Raw genomic sequence first — 27,336 nt, 5'->3', positions numbered from 1 at the left:
GGAGAGCATACAAAAGAGTCCGGCACCGTCTGGTGTGCGGTCGGACGTTCTGAGGGAGTTGGTGGGGCGAGCGGCCATCTCAGAAGAACACCGTGTGCTGATGGGTACGGTGATGGAGAGAATCTCGTCCGCCAAAAGCGGATTACATGAAGCCTTTATGAGTCTACTGACAGGCTTTGAGGTACGTAAGATAATATGTGATAGTACTGCACATGTTAGGTGTGCCCTGTGTAGATAGTAGCCCCTGAGACTCTGGTTGCCGTCAAGAATGGCGGCGAACAGAGGATCATATTCTCAAGCAATAACCAGACTGCTCTTACATGCAGGTGGTGGAGGCTCCGATGGCTAGCCGGACTATTGAGTTTGCCAAATTAAAACGGCAACTGAATGCGGCAGACGCCGACCTCGAGCTTGTTAACAAGTGGCTTGACGAGGCACAGGGTAAGTGTTATTATCTGGTGAACGCCACATAGTAAGAGCAGCATAATGCCAGTATCTTTAATATGTTGTGACTGCAGATGGAGCTGCCTCCATGGAAGCCTTGTGGGCAGAACTTGCCCGAGCCAAGGAACAAGCGAGGATTAGTAATGCCTCTGCTTTGAAGGCGGCCGAAGAGTTAAAGGCTGAGAAGGCCGCACATTGCGAGAGCCAAGAGAAGATGGCCAAGATGGCCGTGGAATTCAAAGACACTACCGACCGTTGCCGGGTCCTTAAAAAGGAAAACTGAGCAAAGGCAGTGGACCTTGAGAAGGCCACAGCGGCGGAGAAGGACACTCGTTATGCTATGAGAGTGAAGAAGGAGGAGCTGCGGGAAGCCGGGGATATTGCGGATGGGAAACCCTTCAGGTTACGGAGGAAGTTCGGAGATCCACGGTATGCCCCTCTGGATCGGCTGTGGAGTTCGGCAGATGCGTATATGGATTTGGCGGCGAGTGCTGGCGATGCTGCCGAGTACTTCCAAGGTCAGACAGATCATGAAGTGGACAAGTTGTTCTGGTCGCAGTTCAATGTTCCAGAGCATCCGCTTTCATTGATTGACCAGCTAGCCAAATGGGCCAAACTGAATAGGTTGTCCGGACTCGCCATGAGGGCTGTTGTGGATCAGCTGTGGCCGGAGAAGCAAAAGCCGGATAGCTATTTCAGCTTAGTGCAGTAGTTCCTTGGTGCGGTGCCATGCATTAATGCGATGAAGAGGTCGGCGTGTATAGAAGGCTGGCGGATGGCCCTTTCCCATGTTAAAGCATACTGGGCGGAGATGGACGCTTCCGTAGTCACGGCGCAGGGTTCGGCCATAGGCCGAGTGGCACCCGAGCATTATTTCGAGGAGGTTCTTGAGGGTGCTCATTTGATAGAGGCCCAGTGCTCGAAGAATATTATGTTTGAGTGATATGTATTCTCATTGTAAACACAATGCTTTTATGAAGTTTTTATAAGGCTATGTTTATACTTTTGCCTGAAAGTAGTATGATGCCTCCTGTGCGGCCGTTTATGTATACATGTGTATAACCTGAAAGATTGCAGCCGTCGACTTCAACCCCCACGCATATAATGCGGAGGTGCTCGCAAAAAACGCGTGTTCACACTTAACCCAACGTCTTGGTCCTAATAAGGAGGTGATAGCGCAGCGAGCGAGGCAACTAGACTATAATGCTTTAACACTTTCACTTAGCAATAGGAGTTTGACAGTGGGGCTACTAGATAGCCCCTGGTGGCTCCGCACTCTCCCGAGCGCGGGGTGCGTACATGCCTGGCCGGAAAACGGCCCTTCGTTAAGGCGGAGGAATTCTAACATTCCGATAGGTCATCGAGTGGTTGACCAGTCTCACGCTATATCACGATAGTCAGTTTTCGGCTTTCTCTACTGAGGTGCTCATCCGAATGAACCAGGGCACAATCGTAGTAGTTCTCGTAGTGCTACCTTAGCCGGTAAAGCGGAACGTAAGGCTCCAAAACACATGAGCCGGGCAAACCCAACATTTGACCAGAGACAATGATTCAGAGCTGATGCATATAAGGCCAAACTCGTGACGCCGAACACTCCCTAAGGTATTCGGTCTTTATGGTATAAACCGGGCCGAAATAGTGCCGTTTGTAAGAAGCCCCTTGTGTCCAGGTACGTGCATTATTCTGACGTGACCACATGCCAAGACATTAGCATCCTTCTCAACTGTGTTGAGAATTCGGTGGATATGTATCAACAAGAGACAGTAAAAAAGGTTTACGCAGGGTCTTAATCTAAAAAGAATCCTTGGAGCGGGTCCCTGCTACACTTCTGCGCCTGTGTCTCCATTGTGCCGTATCCTGGACGGGTGTAGCACGATGATTATCTGTAAAAGAGAGGAGCTTAGGTGAAAAATTTGTTGTGCAAAAAGATAGTTTTTTAAAGAAACCATGTATAATTCAAGGTGAGTAAGAACTGCCACTTGTCTGCGCACGTTGAGCCCCTTGTATTTGTAATAGGGGTGTGATCATTGATCCGGTATAAATTGCATATAGATGCGCCGGACTCGTCTAACCGTGTCCGAGGTCGTGACGACCTGCTAAATGCTTTAGTTGGTGAGGCTGTTTTTAGTGTGCGGCTGCTAGGGCAGCCGCATGCTCTTCGGCGTGCAAAGATCGCTTAATACTTCCGTTCACTGTAATGATGCCACGTGGACCGGGCATCTTGAGTGTGAAGGAAGAGTAGTGTGGTATTGCATTAAAGCGAGCGAAAGCTTCGCGTCCGAGTAGTGCTTGATAGCCACTTTGGAAGGGACCGATGTGGAAGGTTAAATGTTCGCTAGGGAAGTTATCGGGGAAGCTGAATATAACTTTTAGTAGCAGGGAGCCCGTGCAATGAGCCCCTGGGCCTGGCGTTACTCCTTTAAAGGTAATATTGCTATGGCAAATTTTTGTTGGGTCTATCCCCATTTCGCGGATTGTATCCTAGTATATCAGGTTTAGACTGCTGCCACCGTCCATCAGGACTCGTGTGAAGTGGTATCCGTCAATTATTGGGTCTAATACCAGGGCAGCCCATCCTGCACGCCAGATACTTGCTGAGTAATCACGATGGTCGAAATTGATCGGTTGAGACGACCAGTGGCAGGACTCCGCGGTGATAGGCCTTCGGGCGTATTTTTCTGGGAGTGCCGTTTTGTTCCTTTCAGTGATCACGTGTAACACGTTTACTATTTTGACTTTTGGTGGAAATTTCTTTTGTTCCCCAGTGTCTTCCTTGAGAGGCTCATCCTCATCTTCGCTTGGTGTATCCTCCCCCGTGTGTACGGTGTTGATCTTGCCGGACTGCTTGAAGTCCCAACATTGTCTGTGGGTATGATTGGCTGGTTTGCCAGGGGTGCTATGGACCTGACATATTTGGTCCAGAATTTTGTTTAGGCTGGACAGTTCGTCTCTGGCGCCTTTAGGGGGCGGCTTTTGCTGACCTGGCCGAGAGCTTTTGAATCCAGCGTTTACTGTCGTGCTCTTCGTGATGTCTCCTTTATTCCGGCATTTGTTATTGCTGTTGCGCCGTGATTTCCCGTTTTCATCTCTAACTTCAGATGTATTGGGGTCGCTGGTGATGCATCGGGCTAGCCAGTTGTCCTCACCCACGCAAAAGCGGGTCATGAGGCTTGTTAATGCTGCCATTGTTCTCGGTTTTTCTTGGCCGAGGTGTCGGGCAAGCCATTCGTCACGGACGCTGTGCTTAAAAGCCGCCAAGGCTTCGGCGTCCGGACAGTCGACAATTTGGTTCTTTTTAGTAAGAAACATGTTCCAAAGCTTTCGGGCTGACTCTCCGGGCTGTTGAGTTATATGACTCAAATCATCCGCGTCCGGATGTCGGACATAAGTCCCTTGAAAGTTTGCCTGAAAAGCGTGTTCGAGCTCTACCCAGCTTCCAATGGAGTTTTTGGGGAGGCCTTTAAGCCAATGACGAGCTGGCCCTTTGAGTTTGAGTGGTAAGTACTTGATGGCGTGGAGATCATCTCCTCGAGCCATATGGATGTGGAGGATATAGTCCTCGATCCAGACCCCAGGGTCTGTTGTTCCGTCGTATGCCTCTATGTTTACAGGTTTGAATCCCTCTGGAAATTCATGATCCAGCACCTCATCGGTGAAACATAGGGGGTGTGCGGCGCCCCTGTATCTGGGTGTACCGTGTTGTTTGGATGTTTGTTGTGTTATATCGTATGTTGGGGCGCGCTTGCGTGGTCCATAGATGGATCTGGTTGCGTTGTCCTTTTGGTGCAAGCCCTCGCGTGAATCGCGTATTGTCTTGTGAGTGGCATTGTTTGCCACTCTATGTTGGCTGTGAGGTCGTCTATCCGGCCAGGTGGCTGTTTTGATTTTTGGTTGTGAGGGGTCTGAGGCCTCCTCATCGAATTCAGGTAGCAACTTACACTTTGGGTAGCTCTTGGTGGGGCAATTGTCGTCGTACTTCGCTGCTGTGTTGAGTACTTTACTCCATCTGATTTGGAGTATGTCCTGCGCAGCCTTGAGCCTTTGCTTCTGCTTTTTCAGACTCCTCGCGGTGGCAACAAGCCTTTGACGAGCATTCTGCTGCTCCGGGTGCCTGTCCGGCGTTGTGTCGTCCGGACTATTATCTTTGACAGAATTGGTTTGTTCGGTTTGATTCTCCGTATTGCCGTGGTCCGGCAGTGGTTCGTCCTGCTCCAACGCTGGGTCTGTGTGATCGTTATTTCTGGCGAGGCGGGATTTGGGGCGGCGCTTGCGCCGCCGCTTTGACTGCTTTTCGAGGGAACAAGCCTTCGGTGCGTCGTTCCGTTCCTCGTCGTCGTCTTCTTTTGGTGTGTCCACCATGGATACGTCATATGATGAAGTGGACGTCCAGCGCCCTATGGGCGGTGGTTCCTCTTCGCCTCCCACATCGTTGTCCATACTGTCGATGTCTTCGGAGTCGAAGTTGAGCATGTCGGTTGAGTCATCGATAGTGGCTATTAAGTGGGTGGTGGGTGGGCGTCGAATTTCTTCATCGTCCGCATCCCAATCCTGTTGGCCATAATCCGGCCAGGGCTCTCCTGACAAAGAGAAAGACCTTAGTGAATTCAGAATGCCGCCGAAGGGCGAGTGCTGAAAGATACCCACGGCGGTGAATTCCATGATCGGCGCCCAATCGGATTCGATTGGTAGGGGCGCGGATGGTTCGGGGTCCGGAAGAGAGTCCGGCACCTTGGAGTCACGGGCTGCGCAGAGGATTATGTTGGTGTTTGGCTCGATCGCCGCCGAGACTGCATCCCCTGAGGCGGTGTCTAGCCACCTGTCCTCGATTGGCGCAGTTGGCTCCGAGCTAAGGGTCGGATCTGATGCGGGCGCGGCCTCTGGGGTACCGTCCGGTGGTAGAGCTAGGTCATACCCATCGCAACATCGCGGCGCGCTGGGCTGTGGCTCGAATGCATCGAAGATCAACTCCCCACGGATGTTGGCCGTGTAATTCAAACTTCCAAATCTGACCTGATGGCCAGGGGCGTAGCTTTCAATCTACTCTACATGGCCAAGCGAATTAGCCCGCAGTGCAAAGCCGCCGAATACGAAGATCTGTTCGGGAAGAAAAATCTCACCCTGGACCGCATTGCTACCGATGATAGTAGGAGCCATCAAGCCTAACGGCGACGACATAGAGGAACTCTCAATGAAAGCACCAATGTCGATGTCAAAACCGGCGGATCTCGGGTAGGGGGTCCCGAACTGTGCGTCTAGGCCGGATGGTAACAGGAGGCAGGGGACATGATGTTTTACCCAGGTTCGGGCCCTCTTGATGGAGGTAAAACCCTACGTCCTGCTTGATTAATATCGAAGATATGTGTAGTACAAGAGTAGATCTACCACGAGATCAGAGAGGCTAAACCCTAGAAGCTAGCCTATGGTATGATTGTATGTTGTGATTGTTGTCCTACGGACTAAAACCCTTCGGTTTATATAGACACCGGAGAGGGTTAGGGTTACACAAGGTCGGTTACAAAGGAGGAGATATCCATATACGTATTGCCTAGCTTGCCTTCCACGCCAAGTAGAGTCCCATCCGGACATGAGATGAAGTCTTCAATCTTGTATCTTCATAGTCTAACAATCCGGCCAATGGAGATAGTCTGGCTGTCCGGAGACCCCATAATCCAGGACCCCCACACTCATATAGGAGAAGATGGGTGTCAGAGAGCCACCAGGGGGCCCACGAGATAGGAGGCGCCCTAGGGGGGCGCCCCCCACCCTCGTGAGCAGGGTGTGGCCCCCCTGGCCTTCATCTTTGGCGTGGATTTTTCTTTATTTCTTTTAAGACGTTCCGTGGAGTTTCAGGACTTTTGGAGTTGCGCAGAATAGGTCTCTAATATTTGCTCCTTTTCCAGACCAGAATTCCAGCTGTCGGCATTCTCCCTCCTTATGTAAACCTTGTAAAATAAGAGAGAATAGCCATAAGTATTGTGACATAAAGGGAAATAACATTCCATAATGCGATAAATATCGATATAAAAGCATGATGCAAAATGGACGTATCAACACCCATCCCAAGTGACAACTAATGGCCTACATACCTACAGGAATGTGATCAACAAATTTATGTGTGTCATAGACTAGTATAATTCCAAGCTAACCTTGATGAATTCAATGTATGTGTGTTAAACTGCGGATTTGGTCTATTATTTGAAAAGAAAAGAAAAAATCCCTTGTGTAATCAAAATGCTGGAGCTTAATTTAGGAAAGGTGCTCAAGCCTAGAAAGAAATTAGACATACCACATAAAGCAGACAGAAAAAATAAACTATGAATCCATCTACATTGGCATCCTACATAATTGGTCAACTGGAGTGTATATAAAAATTACCTTGAAAATAACTGATCACTTGCACGAAGCCTTATCTTTCATTATCGTGAACAGAGAAGGTAGTACAAATCTAGAATTCTTTCCATGTTACACTTCTTAAATCTGCCAAAGGTAAATAAATAAAAGTTAATACTTAAGAACCAATATACCTTTAATTCAGCATCAAGACGAATTTGGATGTCACTCATGATAGGTTCATTAGGAACATGAACATGAAAGAGAACAAAAGAAAACTCTCTCTTTATTACATGTTTATTCAGTCTAATGGAGTTATGCATGGGAGAATTGTGTTTCCATGTACGCCCATGCATGCGAGAATGGCTAATGGAGTTATATTCGTTCATCTAATCAAGTAAAACTATGTCCAAAGCATAGTCCATTACTTTTTATGCAACAGAGTAATAAGTGAAAGAAAATTCTCAGCAATTTGATAGAAAAGCACACATATTTGGTCAGATGAATCCAAATAATATCAACGTTGGCACACTAAGCACGTAATATATATGCAGAGTAACATCAACAATGAGATTTCAAGCTAGTTGGTGCTTCAGATCTATTTGCTACATAGAACCATTCAGAGCTAGGTTGGTTCAGTTACCTTCATCTAAGTGACATGTTTGGATGGCATGTTGTAGTTGCACTCACCGTCCTCGACTACCATCCCCGACTCCTCCTGGACCCCTCTGCTCTTCTCTCCACGAGGCGGAGGTGGTGCTGCTCCCGCCCATGGACACTGCTGGGGCGAAGGCTTCGTCGTCGTCATCTGAGGACTGCCATCCCCAACTCCCCGACTCGGGCCCACGTGTGCCCATCGTAACAAAAAGGAATCGCTGGAAAAAAACAACGGGAATTAGTGATCGATCGAAGCGAACGAACGAAGCAACGTGCACCATTAGGAGTAGCGAAAAAAGTAACACTTTCACAATAAGATTCGTTTATCATAGGTTACTTGTTAATTTTTTAAATCCTTTATTTGTTTCCCGAAAATCTATTATTTGTTTCCTAAAGCAAATTGCATTAATGAGACAGATCGGTTGATTTGGATAAGTTAGGAAAGTTAGATCCGTGATCTTTTGTATGTTTGGAAAGTGCTGATTTTTAAAAGAAAATAGTGGACTAAAACACAAACCAATGGATAAGAAAACCAGTGGTGGGAGGTGGGAGCAAATAAAACCGGACGAAAATAAAACCAGAGTACCAGGCTACCAACTGGTCCATTAGGAGTAGAGATTTATTCAGTCTAATGGAGTTATGCGTGGGCAAATTGTGTTTCCATGTACGCCCAATCATGCGAGAATGACTAATGGAGTTATACTCGTTCATCTAATCACGTAAAACTATGTCCAAAGCATAACCATTACTTTTTATGCAACAGAGTAATAAGTGAAAGAAAATTCTCAGCAATTTGATAAAAAAGCACACATATTTGATCAGATGATTCCAAATAATATCAATGTTGGCACACTAAGCACGTAATATATATGAAGAGTAACATCAACAATGAGATTTCAAGCTAGTTGGTGCTTCAGATCTGTTTGCTACATAGAACCATTCAGAGCTAGGTTGGTTCAGTTACCTTCATCTAAGTGACATGTTTGGATGGCATGTTGTAGTTGCACTCACCGTCCTCGACTACCATCCCCGACTCCTCCTGGACCCCTCTGCTCCTCTCTCCACGAGGCAGAGGTGGTGCTGCTCCCGCCCATGGACGCTGCTGGGGCGTAGGCTTCATCGTCATCATCGGAGGACTGCCATCCCCAACTCCCCGACTCCTCCTGGACCCCTCTGCTCCTCTCTCCATGAGGCGGAGGTGGAGCTACTCCCGCCCATGGACGCTGCTGGGGCATAGGCTTTGTCTTCATCATCAGACTCGGGCCGGTGGCGTAGTCCAGGGCATATCGGCTAGGGAGAGGTTGAGGGCGGGGAACTGCACCATCGCTCGCAGACAGAGGGAGGAGGCATTCGACAGGAATCCGTGGAGTCTAGAGGTGCTATGGCGGCGTGAATCGACAAAGGATGATGCTTGCTGGTGGCCTGAGTGAGAGAGGACGAGCGAGCGAGAGTTTGATTTGTGGGCCTCCAGGAGGATGGGTTTGATTGATGGTTGGTATGTATATGCATTGTAAGGAAAGAAATAATGCGGAGATTTTGGAATGATGGTTGATTGCTTTCGTTTTGCAAGTAAGGAAGTGGATCTGGCGCGGGCCCACATGTGCCCATTGTAACAAAAAGGAATCGCTGGAAAAAAAACAGGAATTAGTGATCGATCGAAGCGAACGAACGAAACAACGTGCACCATTAGGAGTAGAGAAAAAAGTAAACTTTCACAATAAGATTTGTTTATCATAGTTTACTTGTTAATTTTTTTAAAATCCTTTATTTGTTTCCCGAAAATCTATTATTTGTTACCTAAAGCAAATTGCATTAATCAGAGAGATCGGTTGATTTGGATAAGTTAGGGAAGTTAGATCCGTGATCTTTTGTATGTTTGGAAAGTGCTGATTTTTAAAAGAAAATAGTGGACTAAAAAATAAACCAATGGATAAGAAAACCAGTGGGGAGAGGTGGTGGGAGGTGGAAGCAAATAAAACCGGACGAAAATAAAACCGGAGTACCAGGCTACCAACTGCTCCATTAGGAGTAGAGATTTATTTAGTCTAATGGAGTTATGCATGGGCGAATTGTGTTTCCATGTACGCCCATGCATGCGAGAATGACTAATGGAGTTATATTCGTTCATCTAACCACGTAAAACTATGTCCAACGCATAATGCATTACTTTTTATGCAACAGAGTAATAAGTGAAAGAAAATTCTCAGCAATTTGATAAAAAAGCACACATATTTGATCAGATGAATCCAAATAATATCAACGTTGGCACACTAAGCATGTAATATATATGCAGAGTAACATCAACAATGAGATTTCAAGCTAGTTGGTGCTTTAGATCTGTTTGCTACATAGAACCATCCAGAGCTAGGTTGGTTCAGTTACCTTCATCTAAGTGACATGTTTGGATGGCATGTTGTAGTTGCACTCACCGTCCTCGACTACCATCCCCGACTCCTCCTGGACCCCTCTGCTCCTCTCTCCATGAGGCGGAGGTGGTGCTGCTCCCGCCCATGGACGCTGCTGGGGCGTAGGCTTCGTCGTCATCATCAGACGACTGCCATCCCCAACTCCCCGACTCCTCCTGGACCCCTCTGCTCCTATCTCCACGAGGCGGAGGTGGTGCTGCTCCCGCCCATGGACGCTGCTGGGGCGTAGGCTTTGTCTTCATCATCAGACTCAGGACGATGGCGTAGTCCAGGGCAGATCGGCTGGGTAGAGGTTGAGGGCGGGGAACTGCACCATCGCTTGCAGACAGAGGGAGGAGGTGTTCGAAAGGAATCCGTGGAGTCTAGAGGTGCTATGGCGGCGTGAATCGACAGAGGATGATTCTTGCTGGTGGCCTGAGTGAGAGAGGACGAGCGAGCGAGAGTTTGATTTGTGGGCCTTCCAGGAGGATGGGTTTGATTGATGGTTGGTATGTATATGCATTGTAAGGAAAGAAATAATGCGGAGATTTTGGAATGATGGTTGATTGCTTTCGTTTTGCAAGTAAGGAAGTGGATCTGGCGCGGGCCCATGTGTGCCCATCGTAACAAAAATGAATCGCTGGAAAAAAACAATGGGAATTAGTGATCGATCGAAGCGAACGAACGAAACAACGTGCACCATTTGGAGTAGAGAAAAAAGTAACAATTTCACAATAAGATTTGTTTATCATAGTTTACTTGTTAATTTTTTTAAAATCCTTTATTTGTTTACTGAAAATCTATTATTTGTTTCCTAAAGCAAATTGCATTAACGAGAGAGATCGGTTGATTTGGATAAGTTAGGAAAGTTAGATCCGTGATATTTTGTATGTTTGGAAAGTGCTGATTTTTAAAAGAAAATAGTGGACTAAAAAACAAACCAATGGATAAGAAAACTAGTGGGGAGAGGTGGTGGGAGGTGGGAGCAAATAAAACCAGACGAAAATAAAGCCGGAGTACCAGGCTACCAACTGCTCCATTAGGAGTAGAGATTTATTCAATCTAATGGAGTTATGCATGGGCAAATTGTGTTTCCATGTACGCCCATGCATGCGAGAATGACTAATGGAGTTATATTCGTTCATCTAATCACGTAAAACTATGTCCAAAGCATAATCCGTTACTTTTTATGCAACAGAGTAATAAGTGAAAGAAAATTCTTAGCAATTTGATAAAAAAGCACACATATTTGATCAGATGAATTCAAATAATATCAACGTTGGCACACTAAGCACGTAATATATATGCAGAGTAACATCAACAATGAGATTTTAAGCTAGTTGGTGCTTCAGATCTGTTTGCTACATCGAACCATTTAGAGCTAGGTTGGTTCAGTTACCTTCATCTAAGTGACATGTTTGGATGGCATGTTGTAGTTGCACTCACCGTCCTCGACTACCATCCCCGACTCCTCCTGGACCCCTCTGCTCCTCTCTCCACGAGGCGGAGGTGGTGCTGCTCCCGCCGATGGACGCTGCTGGGTCGTAGGCTTCGTCGTCATCATCGGAGGACTACCATCCCCAACTCCCCGACTCCTCCTGGACCCCTTTGCTCCTCTCTCCACGAGGCGGAGGTGGTGCTGCTCCCTCCCGTGGATGCTGCTGGGGCGTAGGCTTTGTCTTCATCATCAGACTCGGGCCGGTGGCGTAGTCCAGGGCATATCGGCTGGGTAGAGGTTGAGGGCGGGGAACTGCACCATCGCTCGCAGACAGAGGGAGGAGGCGTTCGATAGGAATCCGTGGAGTCTGGAGGTGCTATGGCGGCGTGAATCGATAGAGGATGATGCTTGCTGGTGGCCTGAGTGAGAGAGGACGAGCGAGCGAGAGTTTGATTTGTGGGCCTTCCAGGAGGATGGGTTTGATTCATGGTTGGTATGTATATGCATTGTAAGGAAAGAAATAATGCGGAGATTTTGGAATGATGGTTGATTGCTTTCGTTTTGCAAGTAAGGAAGTGGATCTGGCACGGGCCCACGTGTGCCCATCGTAACAAAAAGGAATCGCTAGAAAAAACAGGAATTAGTGATCGATCGAAGCGAACGAACGAAACAACGTGCACCATTAGGAGTACAGAAAAAAGTAACACTTCCACAATAAGATTTGTTTATCATAGTTTACTTGTTAATTTTTTTAAAATCCTTTATTTGTTTCCCGAAACTCTATTATTTGTTTCCTAAAGCAAATTGCATTAATGAGAGAGATCGGTTGATTTGGATAAGTTAGGAAAGTTAGATCCGTGATCTTTTGTATGTTTGGAAAGTGCTGATTTTTAAAAGAAAATAGTGGACTAAAAAATAAACCAATGGATAAGAAAACCAGTGGGGAGAGGTGGTGGGAGCTGGGAGCAAATAAAACCGGACGAAAATAAAACTAGAGTACCAGGCTACCAACTGCTCCATTTGGAGTAGAGATTTATTCAGTCTAATGGAGTTATGCATGGGCGAATTGTGTTTCCACGTACGCCCATGCATGCGAGAATGACTAATGGAGTTATATTCGTTCATCTAACCACATAAAACTATGTCCAAAACATAATCTATTACTTTTTATGCAACAGAGTAATAAGTGAAAGAAAATTCTCAGCAATTTGATAAAAAAGCACACATATTTGATCAGATGAATCCAAATAATATCAACGTTGGCACACTAAGCACGTAATATATATGCAGAGTAACATCAACAATGAGATTTCAAGCTAGTTGGTGCTTCAGATCTGTTTGCTACATAGAACCATTCAGAGCTAGGTTGGTTCAGTTACCTTCATCTAAGTGACATGTTCGGATGGCATGTTGTAGTTGCCCTCACCATCCTCGACTACCATCCCCGACTCCTCCTGGACCCCTCTGCTCCTCTCTCCATGAGGCGGAGGTGGTGCTGCTCCTGCCCATGGACGCTGCTGGGGCATAGGCTTCGTCGTCATCATCGGAGGACTGCCATCCCCAACTCCCCGACTCCTCCTGGACCCCTCTGCTCCTCTCTCCATGAGGCGAAGGTGGTGCTGCTCCCGCCCATGGACGCTACTGGGGCGTAGGCTTTGTCTTCATCATCAGACTCGGGTCGGCGGCGTAGTCCAGGGCAGATGTGGCAAAAAAGTCAACACTGTGATGTGCACAGTTAGTTAACCATTATGACATGGTAGGGCCCACATGCCACCTTCTTCTCCTCTATCTCCCTTTCTTCTCCGGTGGCCTTTTGCTACTCCGATGTCCTTCGCCGCCATGCTCCCAGTCAAGCAGCAGCAAGGGGGCGACAAGCAGTACCAGCAACAGGGGGAGCGGAGAGCAAAGGCAGGGCGGTGGCAAGCATCAGTGGCGGGAAGCGCACGCAGCAGCACGGCGAGCGGTGGTAAGAAGCGGTGCAAGCAATAGCACGCCCAACAGCGGCGGCCGTGGCGCAAGCAGCATTGCAGAAGTGCGACAAGGCAGCAGTGCAACAAGCGGCATTGGCACGGCAAGGAGCGGCACAGCAAGCGGCGGCACGGCAAGCAGCAGCTCAGGTGACCACCACCATGGCCGGCGCCACCACGGTCAAAGGGGCCCGATTGCTTTTTATAAAAAGTTACAGGGACCTGATTGCTTATATATTGTTTTGAAGGGACTGACATGTGGGCTCCATCTGGTCAACCTAATGGTCAAAGTTAACGGTTTGACTTTGATGACACATCAGACCTGACGGGTGGCCCAGTGTTGTTATAATCATGATTAAAAGTTAAGCACCTAGTCACTTGGGTTTTTTGGAACAGCGAACCAAAATTGTGGTAGCATTTTGAAAAATTAAAAAAACCGGTAGTTTTTTTGTAGATATAGCATGTAATGTGGTAATTTTTTGCTATATACTCAACCGTAAGGATGCAGAGCTGACCCGGACCTCATGGGCGTGACAGCAGTCAAAGAGGTGGAAATAATATCCAAATGGACGGGGGCACCATTGCGAGTCAGGTCAGTTTGCAATGGCTTATGATAGGAAGTTCAACTTCGTGTTGAGAAGATCATGCAGCCGCAACTAGGCTAGAGGACCACATTGGCGGAACCGAGGTGTTATTGACCTAGCAGGTGAAGTAGCGGTATGCACCTCAATTTTGTGAACCATGCTTTGTCAATGAGGAAGAGCTTGTCCTGGTCACCCAACATATCAAGATCCTACAACAAAGAATGAAGAGGAACAACTTCGGTGAAAGATCAAGATTTATTGACTATAGAGGGGGGATGGGGGTGAATAGGATATTATAAAATTAGTAGAAAAATCAGAGTAAACAACATATATGAAGAGCTAGAACTAGATCTGAGAATATATCTAAAGAAACAGAAGTAGATATAGACAAGAACAAGAGTAAAGACAAGATCAAAAGATAGGAACAAGTATGAACTCACATGAACAAGCATAAACTAGCATGAACATATCAAGAACAAGTGATACTTGAATAAGTAATGGATTCCAGAAGACATCTGATGTAGTTTTCGAAGTTCAATTTGTTGGCAACTACTCTACGTCTTTGTCTGGAGAGGTTGAGCATCATGCACCAATGTCACATGGACTTCACCTAGTTCTTCTTGAGCAAGTTGCTCAGAACTCACATAATTACTCATGGTAGACCATGTGATGATATCTGAACCGTTATAAGTTGGTTTGTGGCTGATCCACAATTCGATGTTAACAAATTAAAACCTAATTGTTGTGGAAAACTATTTCACTCTTAAAGAACCTAGAACCTATGGAAACCTCAAGGACCGAGTTCCCTGACTCACAATAAAGAATCTAAGAATAGTGACACATATTTCACTTGAAAAACTACGACCGGGAGTACTCGCTGAATACTTGGACATATTCAACAGAGGTCACCAAATGTTGATGTTTCATCTCGAAGAAAATCCAAAGGATTTTAAAGAAGTTTCACCTCTATCCATGATATACAGTCCCTCTTAACAGGATGAGTTTCCCTATAGTCAAGAATAACTTAAAGAAGAACTAGGAACAAAAAGCTCCACTAAGTATTCTCACAACAAACCAAGTCTTCAAGGTCTTCAATATTTTCAGGAGTCGACGCCCTTCTGTTAAACCAATATCCTCTAGGACTATGTGCCTATTTATACTCAATAAACACATTAGTCCCTTAATTATTTGTCACTAATCATTAAAACCCAGTAGGGGGCACTACATGCCCTTTCACTCGATGCCAGCCATGTCAGTTAGTCTACTACACAAACCTATATCCATCTGATCTTGGATAATTATAGAAAGAAAGGAATTTGATTGGTATGGTGGGAGAATGTGGTAGGGAAAACAACAGTTCAAGAGCCACCCAATGATCCCGCCACATTAAGGTGTTGCATGATAGTCGACTCTACAATAGATCATGAGGAGAAGTTGTTGTAGCTCTCTAAACATGAACGATGAGAGGTAGTGATACGTATCCAGCGTATCTATAATTTTTGATTGTTCCATGCCATTATATTATCTGTTTTAGATGTTTTATATGCATTAATATGCCATTTTATATTATTTTTGGGACTAACATATTAACCTAGTGCCCAGTGCCAGTTGCTGTTTTTCCCTTATTTTTGGCTTTTAAAGAAAATCAATACCAAACGGAATAAAACTTTACGATGATTTTTCTTGGACCAGAAGAAACCTCGGAAGCTTTGGGAGGAGGACAGAAGACCAACGAGGAGGCCACAAGCCCTAGGGGCACGCCCCCTAGGCTTGTGGGGCCCTCAGAGACCTTCTAATCCTAACTCCATAATTATAAATTCCCAAATATTCCCCCTACGTTAGGGGGCACACCAAAAATACTTTTCCGCCGCCGCAACCTTCTGTTCTCGTGAGATCCCATCTTGGGACCTTTTTCGGCACTCCGTCAGAGGGGGATTCAATCACGGAGGGCCTCAACACCAACCTTGTTGCCCTTTCGACGAAGCGTGAGTAGTTTACCACAGACCTACGGGTCCATATCTAGTAGCTAGATGGCTTCTTCTCTCTCTTTGATCTTCAATACAATGTTCTCCTTGATGTTTTTGGATATCTATTCGATGTAATTTTCTTTTGCGGTGCATTTGTTGATATCCAATGAATTGTGGATTTATGATAAGATTATCTATGAATATTATTTGAGTATTCTCCGAACTCTTTTATGCATGATTGAGATAGCTTTTTATTTCTCTCCGATCTATCGATTTGGTTTGGACAACTAGATTGGTTTTTCTTGCAATGAGAGAGGTGCTTTGTGATGGGTTCAATCTTGCGGTGTCCTCACCCAGTGACAGTAGAGGTAGCAATGCATGTATTGTATTGTTGTCATTAAGGATAAAAAGATGGGGTTTATATCATATTGCTTGAGTTTATCCCTCTACATCATGTCATCTTGCTTATGGCGTTACTCTATTCTTATGAACTTAATACTCTAGATGCAAGCAGGAGTCGGTCGATGTGTGGAGTAATAGTAGTAGATGTAGAATCGTTTCGGTCTATTTGTCATGGACGTGATGCCTATATTCATGATCATTTCCTTAGATATCGTCACAACTTTGCGCTTTTCTATCAATTTCTCGACAGTATTTTGTTTACCCACCGTATGCATTATTCAAGAGAGAAGCCTCTAGTGAAACATATGGCCCCTAGGTATATTTTCCATCATATATTTTTAGATCTATAAAACCAAAAACCCAAATACCTTGCTGCAATTTATTTATATTTATGTTATTTTGCCTTTTACTTATCTTTTATAGCTATCTCTATTTGAGCTCACTCTTGCAAGTGACCGTGAAGGGATTGACAACCCCTTTTTCGCATTGTGTGCAAGTGTTTGTTAGTTTGTGTAGGTGCATATATTGGGGACTTGCTTGTGCCTCCTACTGGATTGATACATTGGTTCTTAACTGCATCACCCTTTCCTGTTCAAGGGAAAAATCAACGCAAACTCATGAAGTAGCGGGTAGCATGGTTATTGCATGGAGGAATAGATAAGTGATGAGTGGAACAACCATATTTTCCATGGCAGGCTAGTGAGTGGAGGAATTTAAATGCAATGATTGACAATTTTCTTGGCAAATGTGCAAGTTTTAATACTCGGACCACTTGATTCTCTTGGAAATAGACATTGACCCAAGGTGACTAGGTACCGAGCTCCAGAGCATGCACTCTTCTCTAGCCGAAAATAAAGGAAGCATGATCTTGTCAAATTATTATATGACTAGATAGGTGATTAGGGAGGAGGACATCTAGTAACAAATACAATGCTAACAAGATCTAACCTCCCACCTTTGGAGAGCATGTTACTATTCATCCAAGAAATATTGGTCAGGCTTAATAATGATAGGCCAAAAAGCTTAAGAGCATCTCCAACAGCCGCGCTAAGCGCCGCGCGCAAAAAACCTGTTTACCGCACGCGTTGCGGCTGGTTTTGCGCGCCCACCTGCGCTGGCTCCAGCAGCCGCGCTATAATGCAACGCGCGCGCGCCGCTCCAGCAGAGCGCAAAAATACAGCGCGCGCGACTCGCCGGGCATTTTGCATATATGATATTTTGGATAAAAATGAACATGTGAAATTTGACACAAACAAGTTGATGAATAAAAGTTCATGCCCACAAGTTCGAAATCATGCCCACAAGTTCATCCAACCAAGTTCAAATGCAAGTTCAAGACATGAAAGACACATCAATCTTCATCTTCCTCGTCTTCGTCTTCGTCCTCATCTTCCGAAGACGACTCTTCCGCCTCCGAAGATGAATCTTCCTCCCTCTCCTCATCACGCACCGCATCATGTGAAACTCCGACGGTGTTGGCAAGATCTTCAACGGCATCTTCATGGGAATGTGTGTGAGAAGGCACATCGAAAGACATTGCACCCATGGCGGCCGGAGGTGCACCCATGCCTCCCATGAGAGAAGCAAAACTCATGCCTCCCATGGCGGCCATAGCGTCGGAGGGTGCTCCAAAGCCACCCATGCCTCCCATGGCGGCCGGAGGTGCACCCATGCCTCCCATGGCGGCCGGAGGTGCACCCATTCCTCCAATGGCTCCGAAGCCACCCATGCCTCCCATGGCACCGAGGCCACCGCCACCCATGGCGCCGAGGCCACCGCCACCCATGGCGCCGAAGCCACCGCCACCCATGGCGCCGAGGCCACCGCCACCCATTGCACGAACCAAGGCTCTTTTTTGGATCAAGACTTCTTGTTGGGCAAGATTGACATACTCTTTTTGCGCCGCATTGAGGTTAGATGTGTCCAAGAAGAACAAGTGCTTCTCCCATTCCAACAACTTAGCTCGCTCCTCGTTGCTCACTTTCCTCTCCTCCAAAGCCACCTTTCTCTCCTCGGCTGCCACCCTTCTCTCCTCGGCCACCAACCTCCTCTGCTCGGCCACGGCATCTTGTTCCTTGCCATTTTCCTCACCTCATTGGCTTCGACCCTTGCCTTCACAATAGCTTCCATAGCATTTTTGAGCTCATCATCTCCTTTCCTCTTCTTCTTTTCGGTTTTGTCTTTCTTGCACCCATCCGGTCGTTTTGGCTTTGAGTATGAAACCGAGTTGGGTGTGGGGCTTCTCTTGCCATCATCACTTGATGCATCATCGTCCTCCTCATCATCATTCATCTCAATTGCTCGCTTCCGTTTGTTGCTCAAATGCAAATCCTCCAAACCATCACGCTTCTTCCATTTCTCATCATCCTTTAACACTTCATAGCAATGAGGCAAGGTAAAGACCCTGCCTTTCTTGATCTTCCCCTTCTTGGTTGTCCTTGTCTCTTCTTTGAACAAGTTTTGTGCAATGTTGTTCTACAAGAAAAACAAAACAATTTAGCACTTCGGCCACCAAAAACAAGTATGATGAACATATATGAGATGCCACTTACTCGATCATCCTCATTTGTGCCACTTGGGTTAATCTTGTCAACTGCCTTTTGTACGGCCGCCCACTTTTGACAATCCGAGTTGATTGTCGACCATCGGGACCGAAGTGATCTCTCGGAGCGGTCAATTACACTCAAGTTGTGAGCATCAAAGTGTTCTTTCATTCGCCCCCAATACGCGTCTCTACTTTGATCACCTCCAATGGATGGATCCCTCGACACTTGCAAATAAGTATGGCATAGTAACTTGTCATCGTTGGTTGAGTAATTGCCCGCTCTTCCTTTTGGCGCCTCGACAATTCCCTCACCCTCCTCGTCCACCTCAAACTCATGGTCTTCGAAATGGATGTCATTGGTTTGAGACCAATGTGAATTGTTGGACCCAACACCCATAGTGGACATGTATGCATCATCGTTGAGACTACAAAGTTTTTTGAACAATGCAAATAAGCTATCTATATGTGATGATGATGCATTGAAAAAATAAGAAGAAAAGAAAAGTTGGAAATTTTTTCACCTTGGGGGCATTTCGCCGAACACGTGGTGCGCGTCAGCGGCCGGCTCAACGAGTGAGCTCGCCGGCGCTTCGGTAGCCGCCGCGGCCGTCGAACGCCCTGCAAGCTTCTCTCCCCTCGCCTTCGTGGTACCGGAGCCGTCCGCCGCCTTGTTTTTCTTCGCGGATGTTTTGCCCTTCTTCGTCTGCGCCGCATTGGGGACCTTCTTCGACGGTGCGGCGGCGGCATGGGACAGCGCCGGTGCGACGCCACCCGGCGCCGTGGTCATCCGCGGCGGCAAGAAGAGGCTGCGCGCGAGGCCGACGCTCGGCGGAGCTCCGGTGGTGGCGACGCCAGCGCTTCTCGCGCTAGGGTTTCCGGCGGCGGCGACGGGGGGGTCGCGGCTGTACAGCGGGGTGAGCGGGGCGCCGGTGTGCGCGTCCATGGGTGGGGTGGTAGGGCGCCGGCGCCGGCACGCGCGGGGCGTAGGACGAGGAGAGGAGAGAGTGCGGTGCGAGCGCTCGAGTGTGCCGCGCGCTGTAGCTGGCGCCCAAAATACGCCGCGCGGGTAAGTGTTTTCAACCACGCGCCCAACCCGTTATAGCGCGCGCGCCGTTTTTGCGCGCCCGCTGGAGCGACCCACCGCGTTGCGCGCGCGCTAAAACGGCCTAATTTGCGGCGCGGCGCTAGTTTAGCGCGGCTGTTGGAGATGCTCTAAGCCGGTAGTTTGAATGGAGAGAGAGTTAAACCAAGGTAGGTCAGGGGGCAACTGGATGTGCCAAGCAGTTCAACAAGTAAAGACACTTGCTTATCATTGAGGTTGATGGGGACAAACAAAATTTTGTGCGAGTTGATACATAGCTAGGCAGGTTGCACCGTTGAAGTCATGTTTGAGGTGCATCAAGTGGAGGGATGTGCCAATATCCATTTTGGTGAGCATGAAGGTCTAATATGTGTACTGGATCCTAGTGCATGGTAAATCAACATAGGTTGGGTAGCATGTAAATCCCAAGTTAGATGCAACACGGTAGGGCACAACAAGATACGAGCTAATGTGATGAATATGTAGGCAAACATAGGATTGCCTCAATGAATCCCATTTATATATTCTATCCATGGACATGTGGATTCCATTGAGGAGGATTCATGTTTTGCTAGTTCCCAATATATCCTAGACACATGCACACCAGTGTGAAGCCCATGCCGGTAATAGGAGTGAGGAGTGAATAAAAACTAACAAGGTCAAAAAACCTTTCTAAAGTCGAGTTGACTATGATTTTCTTGGCCTTCATCCTATTGGAAGCACTTAAGGTGATCAATAGCGTAAACAAAATTCATAAACCTCCCAGACAAGAATTTAGTTTCATCACCTCGGAACTTTAGCCACCACCTTATGAGGTCAATTGTTGAGGAAAATTGTCTGAAGATCTCGAGTGATCTAGAGAAGTCTTTTTTTTTGGGGAAGTGGGATGACATGAGTGCGATTTATAAATGTAGTTTTAGCCGGATGGAGGTAAGACCTATTGAAAAAGGTGGCAACGTTGTTCATACCATCAAATGCACCAGAATTTCCTGATCAAAGACGAGCTCGCCAAGAAACCTAATTTGCGGAATCATCAGTGTAAAGATTGGAAAGTGATAAGTTCTAGGCCGGATGGAAAGCATTGTTGAGGAGAAGGTGTCAAATAAAACATCGACTCGGGTTGTTTAATTAACAAGCTCAAAACCCTAAGTCAGCTCGACTCGTTAAGTACTTGAGTTGGCTTGATAAGCTTGTGAAGGAAACATGCCCTAGAGGCAATAATAAAGTTGTTATTTATATTTCCTTATATCATGATAAATGTTTATTGTTCATGCTAGAATTGTATTAACTGGAAACTTAGTACATGTGTGAATACACAGACAAAACATAGTGTCCCTAGTATGCCTCTACTTGACTAGCTCGTTAATTGAAGATGGTTAAGTTTCCTGACCATAAACATGTGTTGTCATTTGATAAATGGGATCTCATCATTAGAGAATGATGTGATGGACAAGACCCATCCATTAGCTTAGCATAATGATTGTTTAGTTTTATTGCTATTGCTTTCTTCATGACTTATACATATTCCTCTGACTATGAGATTATGCAACTCCCGGATACCGAGGAACACTTTGTGTGCTATCAAATGTCACAACGTAACTGGGTGATTATAAAGATGCTCTACAGGTGTCTCCGATGGTGTTTGTTGAGTTGGCATAGATCGAGATTAGGATTTGTCACTCCATGTATCGGAGAGGTATCTCAAGGCCCTCTCGATAATGCTCATCACTATAAGCCTTGCAAGCAATATGATTAATGAGTTAGTTACGGGACGATGCATTACGGAACAAGTAAAGAGACTTGCCGGTAACGAGATTGAACTAGGTGATGATTGCTACCTCTTGAGCACTGCGTTGATTTTCCCTTGAAGAGGAAAGGGTGATCCAGCAAAGTAGCGTAAGTATTTGCCTCAGTTTTTGAGAACCAAGGTATCAATCCAATAGAAGGCCACACGCAAGTCCCTCGTACCTACACAACCAAATAAGAGCCTCGCAACCAACGCTATAAAGGGGTTGTCAATCCCTTCATGGTCACTTACGAGAGTGAGATCTGATAGAGATGATAAGATAATTTTTTTGGTATTTTTATGATAAAGATTAAAAGTAAAGATTGCAAAATAAAATAGATTGAAAACTTATATGATAAAAGATAGACCCGGGGGCCATAGGTTTCACTAGTTGCTTCTCTCAAGATAGCATAAGTATTGCGGTGGGTGCACAAATTACTGTCGAGCGATTGATAGAAAAGTGTATAATTATGAGAATATCTAGGCATGATCATGTATATAGGCATCACATCCGTGACAAGTAGACCGACTCCTGCCTGCATCTACTACTATTACTCCACACATCGACCGCTATCCAGCATGCATCTAGAGTATTAAGTTCATAAGAACAGAGTAACGCATTAGGTAAGATGACATGATGTAGAGGGATAAACTCAAGCAATATGATATAAACCCCATCTTTTTATCCTCGATGGCAGCAATACAATACGTGTCATTTCCCTTTCTGTCGCTGGGATCGAGCACCGCAAGATTGAACCCAAAGCTAAGCACTTCTCCCATTGCAAGAAAGATCAATCTAGTGGGCCAAACCAAACTTTTAATTCGAAGAGACTTGCAAAGATAACCAATCATACATAAAAGATTTCATAGAAGAATCAAATATTGTTCAAAGATAGACTTGATCATAAACCCACAATTCATCGGATCTCGACAAACACACCGCAAAAAGAGTTACATCGAAGAGATATCCAAGAAGATCGAGGAGAACTTGGTATTGAGATTCAAAGAGAGAGAAGAAGCCATCTAGCTAATAACTATGGACTCGAAGGTCTAAAGTAAACTACTCACACATCACCGGAGAGGCCATGGAGTTGATGTAGAGGCCCTCTGTGATCGATGCCCCCTCCGGCGGAGCTCCAGAAAAGGCCCCAAGATGGGATCTCTTGGGTGCAGAAGGTTGCGGCGGCGGAAATAGGGTTTCGTGGTGCTCCTGGATGTTTTCAGGGTATATGAGTATATATAGGAGGAAGAAGTAGGTTGGTTGAGCCATGAGGGGCCCACGAGGGGGGAGGGCGCGCCCAGGTGGTAGGCGTGCCCCCTGCCTCATGGACTCCTTGTTGATTGCTTGACGTCCACTCCAAGTCCTCTGGATCATATTTGTTCCAAAAATAACACTCCCAAAGGTTTCATTCCGTTTGGATTCCGTTTGATATTCCTTTTCTGCGGAACACTGAAATAGGCAAAAAAAACAATTTGCACCGGGCCTTGGGTTAGTAGGTTAGTCCCAAAAATAATATAAAAGTGTAAAATAGAGCCCATTAACATCCAAAACAGATAATATAATAGCATGGAACAATCAAAAATTATAGATACGTTGGAGATGTATCAAGCATCCCCAAGCGTAATTCCCGCTCGTCCTTGAGTAGGTAAATGATAAAAACAGAATTTTTGATGTGGAATGCTACCTAGCATACTCTTTAATATAATTTTCTTTATTGTGGCATGAATATTCAGATCCGAAAGATTCAAGACAAAAGTTTAATGTTGACATAAAAATAATAATACTTCAAGCATACTAACTAAGCAATTATGTCTTCTCAAAATAACATGGCCAAAGAAAGTTATCCCTAAAAAATCATATAGTCTGGCTATGCTCTATCTTCACCACACAAAGTATTTAAATCATGCACAACCCCGACGACAAGCCAAGCAATTGTTTCATACTTTTTATGTTCTCAAACTTTTTCAATATTCACGCAATACATGAGCGTGAGCCATGGACATAGCACTATATGTGGAATAGAATGGTGGTTGTGGATAAGACAAAAAAGGAGAAGATAGTCCCACATCAACTAGGCGTATCAATGGGCTGTGGAGATGGCCATCAATAGATATCAATGTGAGTGACTATGGATTGCCATGCAATGGATGCACTAGAGCTATAAGTGTACGAAAGCTCAAAAAGAAATTAAGTGGGTGTGCATCCAACTTGCTCGATCACGAAGACCTAGGGCATTTGAGGAAGCCCATCATTGGAATATACAAGGCAAGTTCTATAATGTAAAATTCCCACCAGTATATGAAAATGATAACATATGAGACTCTCTATCATGAAGATCATGGTACTACTTTGGAGCACAAGTGTGGAAAAAGGATAGTAACATTGTCCCTTCTCTCTTTTTCTCTCTTTTTTGGGCCTTCTTTTCTCTTCTTTTTATGGCCTCTTTTTATCGTCCGGAGTCTCATCCCGACTTGTGGGGGAATCATAGTCTCCATCATCCTTTCCTCACATGGGACAATGCTCTAATGATGATCATCACACTTTTATTTATTTACAACTCAAGAATTACAACTCGATACTTAGAATAAAATATGACTCTATGTGAATGCCTCCGGCGGTGTACCGGGATTGCGATGAATCAAGAGTGACATGTATGAAAAATTAAGCGTGGTGGCTTTGCCACAAATACGATGTCAACTACATGATCATGCAAGGCAATATGACAATGATGATGCGTGTCATAATAAATGAAATGGTGGAAAGTTGCATGGCAATATATCTCAGGATGGCTATGGAAATGCCATAATAGGTAGGTATGGTGGCTGTTTTGAGGAAGGTATATGGTGGGTTAATGGTACCGGTGAAAGTTGCGCGGTTCTAGAGAAGCTAGCAATGGTGGAAGGGTGAGAGTGCATATAATCCATGGACTCAACATTAGTCATAAAGAACTCATATACTTATTGCAAAAATTTATTATTTATCGAAACAAAGTACTACGTGCATGCTCCTAGGGGGATAGATTGGTAGGAAAAGACCATCGCTCGTCCCCGACCGCCACTCATAAGGAAGACAATCAATAAATAAACCATGCTCCGACTTCATCACATAACGGTTCACCATACATGCATGCTACGGGAATCACAAACTTTAGAACAAGTATTTCTCAAATTCACAACTACTCAAGTAGCATACTCTAATATTAACACCTTCATATCTCAAAACAATCATCAAGTATCAAACTTCTCATAGTATTCAATGCACTTTTTACGATAGTTCTTATTATACCGATCTTGGATGCCTATCATATTAGGACTAAATTCATAACCAAAGCAAATTACCATTCTGTTTTAAAGGACTCTCAAAATAATATAAGTGAAGAATGAGAGATCAATAATTTCTATAAAATAAAACCACCACCGTGCTCTAAAAGATATAAGTGAAGCACTAGAGCAAAATTATCTAGCTCAAAAGGTATAAGTGAAGCACATAGAGTATTCTAATAAATTCCGATTCATGTGTGTCTCTCCCAAAAGGTGTGTACAGCAAGGATGATTGTGGTAACTAAAAAGCAAAGACTCAAATCATACAAGACGCTCCAAGCAAAACACATATCATGTGGTGAATAAAAATATAGCTCCAAGTAAAGTTACCGATGGACGAAGATGAAAGAGGGGATGCCTTCCGGGGCATCCCCAAGCTTAGGCTTTTGGTTATCCTTGGATTTTACCTTGGGTTGCCTTGGGAATCCCCAAGAGTAGGCTCTTTCCTCTCCTTGTTCCATAATCCATCAAATCTTTACTCAAAACTTGAAAACTTCACAACACAAAACTTAAAAGAAAATCTCGTGAGCTCTGTTAGTAAAAGAAAACAAACCACCACTTCAAGGTACTGTAATGAACTCATTATTTATTTACATTGGTGTTAAACCTACTGTATTCCAACTTTTATATGGTTCATAAACTCTATTACTAACCATAGATTCATCAAAATAAGCAAACAACACACGAAAAATAGAATCTGTCAAAAACAGAATAGTCTGTAGTAATCTGTACGTTTCAAATACTTCTGGAACCCCAAAAAAATCGAAATAAATTTCTGCACGTGAGTAATTTATCTATTAATCATCTGCAAAAGAATTAACTAAATAGTACTCTCCAGTAAAAAATGGCAGCAAATCTCGTGAGCGCTAAAGTTTCTGTTTTTTACAGCAAGATCGCAAAGACTCTCCCCAAGTCTTCCCAAAGGTTCTACTTGGCACAAACACTAATTAAAAGCATAAAACCACATGTAAACATAGGCTAGATGAATTATTTATTACTAAACAGAATCAAAAAGCAATAAACAAAAATAAAATTGGGTTGCCTCCCAACAAGCGCTATCGTTTAACGCCCCGAGCTAGGCATAAAAGCAAGGATAGATCTAGGTATTGCCATCTTTGGTATTGGGAAAGAAAAGAGAAAAATTCTTTTCTATAGCATTTATCTTTCTATTTTGAGAAAGCACGTGGCCATTAATGGTGGAAGAAAGATTAAGCACATTACGGAAATTTGCATCTAAACTAGCCCTCATTTCTTTGATAATTTCATTTTGGTAAAAGCATAAAAGAGAGGTGGATTCCACCTTCTCATTCATGGGATGCCCAAATATAGTTTTCATTTTGTCATAAGTATCTGTGGGATCCCCCTCAAGAAAACCTTTTTCAAAAATAGAATCTAGAACTTGTTTGAACGAAGAGGGTAAACCAATATAAAAGCTTTTCAGGTATATCTCAATTTGATATTTGGGCACATAGCTAGCTCGGATCCTTAATAGCCTATCCCAAGCATCTTTCAAAGATTCATCAAGGAAATAACGAAAAAATTCGGGATCATCTTCATCAAAATTATTCAAACTCTCATTGATAACCCCGTTAGGTCTTTCCATAGCATCATTGTTTATAAGCTTAGAGAAGACAGAGGGACTATTTAGCATTGTTGAGGAAATCGTTAACTGGTAGCCGCTCGGTTGGCTAGCGAGTAGGGGATTAATCAGCTAATCGGTAAGTTAATCAGCCATTTAATCAATTAATCGGACGATTTTTCGGTTTATCGGCTACTCGGTGACCCTATGAGTAGGGATTAATCGGTAATTTAACTGGTTAATCGGATGAATTCTTGAACAGGGCTATTTAGAGTAAAACCCGGGAGAGGACCCTTAGCCATTTTTGAATCGGCCATGGAACAAGAAAACTAAACAGGAAAAAGGCAAATAAAACGGCAAGGGTGAAGTGGGGGAGAGGAAAACGAGAGGCAAATGGCAAATAATGTAATGCGAGGGATAAGAGTTTGTGATGGGTACTTGGTATGTCTTGACTTGTGTGTAGACTCCTCGGCAACGGCGCCAGAAATCCTTCTTTCTACCTCTTGAGCACTGCGTTGGTTTTCCCTTGAAGAGGAAAGGGTGATGCAGCAAAGTAGCGTAAGTATTTCCCTCAGTTTTTGAGAACCAATGTATCAATCTAGTAGGAGGCCACACGCAAGTCCCTCGTACCTACACAAACAAATAAGAACCTGACAACCAACGCGATAAAGGGGTTGTCAATCCCTTCACGGTCACTTACGAGAGTGAGATCTGATAGAGATGATAAGAAAATATTTTTGGTATTTTTATGATTAAGATTAAAGTAAAGGTTGCAAAACATAATAGTTTGAAAACTTATATGATAAAAGATAGACCCGGGGGCCATAGGT

The sequence above is a fragment of the Triticum urartu genome, chromosome 2 (assembly GCF_003073215.2).
Source record: "Triticum urartu cultivar G1812 chromosome 2, Tu2.1, whole genome shotgun sequence".
Lineage (NCBI taxonomy): Eukaryota > Viridiplantae > Streptophyta > Magnoliopsida > Poales > Poaceae > Triticum > Triticum urartu.
Note: the sequence above shows the minus strand (reverse complement) of the source record.